General features: G+C 44.6%; 1 pseudogene; it reads left to right on the top strand.

Annotated features, from left to right (window-relative positions):
• The first annotated feature begins 883 nt into the window (after positions 1-883).
• LOC119284226 lies at positions 884-1,787 on the top strand (annotated as a pseudogene).
• Positions 1,788-2,894: the final 1,107 nt, after the last annotated feature.

Here is a 2,894-nt window from a genome sequence, read left to right as displayed (position 1 = left end):
CTGCTACTATCTTCCTCATCCCGGCTTGCAGCGTGCACCGCAGGTCGGGACAGTAGGCCTCCGGAACCGCACCTTTTGAGTCCTGTACGAGAGAAGGGTGATAAGATTTTTGGGGAGCGCTCCGCGCGACTACTGGCTTCTTCATCACGGACTCCGACGACTTCTTCCCCGACATCGACTACCTCAGCAATGACATGGCTGGAGAGGATGTCGATCCCAAGTCCAGTGCTTCTGCTGCTGCTGTCCCGTACGTGTTCTTGCTCTTTCTGTTAGATATCCTGTCAGAGCTTTTTGCTCTAGTTTCTGCCCTACATATGTTAGGTTCTACTTCATATATGCAACTTCATCTAGTGTCTGTTCTAGATGTGTTTAGTTCAAGTTCATATATGTAGATGCTATTTACCTTTTCTCTGTCAGAACGCATGACTTGTTCTAGCTCTACTATATTAGTCATGCTTTATTTAGTATTTCTGTTAATAAAATCATTTGGTAAATTGCTCATATTTCCAACAAGTTTCTGTAGGTTGTTTATATATACTCATATGACAAAGGAGATTTGCATCTCTCACCCTGTTTAATCTAATAGTCTAATGATGCATATCATCTTCTCCTCGTCATAAGAAAGCATTGAAACCCATGGAATCACGTTTCATGTTTTTGCAAGTAGAATAACTATTTTCATGATTTTTAAGCAATGCTTTCCACCTCTGAGGAACAAAGGCGTGCCTAGTGCCTTTCCTGTTATTCATAAGAAATAAATTACAACTGTCTTTTCTTCATTGGTTGATTGCCGCATTTTTCTAACTTTCTTTTGAGCGAAACATATGCCTAATTTGTTTGGTCTCAATTGTTATGTCTTGCAGAAGAGAGTTCGTGCATCGTCATGCAAAGTGCTAGCAAACAGGTTGTCTCCTCTTCCTCTGCCTGCACTCCCCCTGTTGTGTCCCAATCCAAGGGTGGGAAGACCTCCCAGATGAACTGTTGCACTCCATTGTTGCTCTCTTATGCTCCTTCCGTGACCTTCTCGCCTTTTCTGCAACCAATCACTCTTTGCGTGCTGCATTTTCTTCATACCCATCCAAATCTATCTTCTGCTCCGTGTGCCCGCCTCTCCTCGTCCAACTTGGGGCCAATGGTCCCCGTAACCAACGAACATGTAAAATCATTGACCCAGCCAAACAAAATGCCACCCTCCGCTGCCAGCTTTGTCAAGAAGCTCTTGACTACACGAAGCATGTTGCCGGATCTTCATATGGCCAACTCATCTGTTATCATCGCGGAGATTGTCGTGTTGTTGATGTTTTCACTGGCGCTGAGATTTTGCCTCCGCGTCTCCCGACGAGTGAGGACTTTGATAAGTACGACCTCTACTGCTCTGGCTTTTCAACAGCCCTCCTTGGATCACCCAATTTGCATCTCCTCATCAGCACTCCCTCATCCCTCTATATTGAATTCATGCTCCAGCCAACTCATCCAAAAGTCCGAACTATGAGAGAGGGCCGGACATTATACTCGAACACTCCCCCTCATGTCTATGCTTCTGTGGAGGCGACTCTTGGCCAATCGGAGGCGATTCTTGGTCTGAGCTCAGGTTTTCTAAAAAACTACAGCTGATTGTGCCATGCAACGGTCAGCTCATCGCCATGGATTCTTTTTTGAATGTCTACACTTTGCAGCTAGTGCCCCATCTTGGCTTGCAGAAGATAACAACCAAGTGGTTCACAAGCTTACTCGATATCCAGTATGAATGCCATGTTTGGTGGCGTGTGGTGACATGCTTCCGCTGATCACTCTTTACAATGCCTACTGCCTTTGGTGGTTGGATCTGGTGACGGCGGCACTTGAGCACCACTCCCTTCTTGAAGGCGTTGCTGTTGAAGAACCTCATTGTCTTTATGATGTCATGAGATGATTGGTGCAAATATGGTCAAAGTTGTAGTTTGTCGATCATGGATTTGATAACTTCAGTTTTTTTTCTTTTTCTCGCTTAGGCATAGTTTAGACCCTACATGACTTTGCTATTTGCCAGCGTGTTTTTCTGTGTGTGAGCTGGTGTGCTTATTGTGTTTGTATCCCTTGATGCTTCATTTTGAGTTAAATAAAATCCATCCTTTTTGAAAAAAACAATGCCTACTGCCTAGATATGTCAACCAATCCTGCAGAATGGGTGGAGGTTAAGTTGGACAATTGTGCGTTTTTTGAAGAGGGTAATATGAGGAGCCCAGTGTTTTCTTGCCGGAGCCCAGAAAGATGGGGAGGAACGAGCAGCTGCTTGTACTACGCTCGTGACACTCAACCTTGGACTGTTATCAGGCTGGATGACAAGAGAGATGGCAATGTTAAGTACCACAGTGACTGGTACCGCTAGCTAGAAGCCACCTGGGTGTACCCAAGCATGTTCTGTACCGATAGCCACTGATGTGTTCTTTGCGGATGACCAGTTATCTTTGTTGGGATCAGAAGTACGAACCATATGTTGCTGCAATACCGGCGCCGCGTGAGAAACTACCCCTGACAACAGTCAACATGAACTTCTGTGTTGCAGCTTGGGTAGGAGATCAATATTGTAGCTTCCGATGTAGGTTTGCCCTCATGTTCTTAGAACTTCGTACGAGATATTTCGCTTGGGCAGTTGTCAGCCATGTTCTCCCTTCATTTGTCAGCCATGTTCTTCAACCTTGCACCAGATGGGTGTGATGCTATTGATTACCTGTTTGTTTTGCGAACTAGATACTTGTTTCATCGGAGAAGAGAATGTTTCTGGACGTGCTTAACTTTGCTTTTACAAGAGATAATTAAGAAAAACCGGTCAATGTTTGAACTCTATTTAAAACCAAGCAAAAGTGCATTGCATGTCATCGGAAGAGAACAACAACATAGTTGGAGTGATCAGA

This window comes from Triticum dicoccoides, chromosome 4A (assembly GCF_002162155.2).
Source record: "Triticum dicoccoides isolate Atlit2015 ecotype Zavitan chromosome 4A, WEW_v2.0, whole genome shotgun sequence".
Taxonomy (NCBI): domain Eukaryota; kingdom Viridiplantae; phylum Streptophyta; class Magnoliopsida; order Poales; family Poaceae; genus Triticum; species Triticum dicoccoides.
The sequence above is the reverse complement of the archived record's forward strand: the minus strand, read 5'-3'. Positions and strand labels throughout refer to the sequence as shown.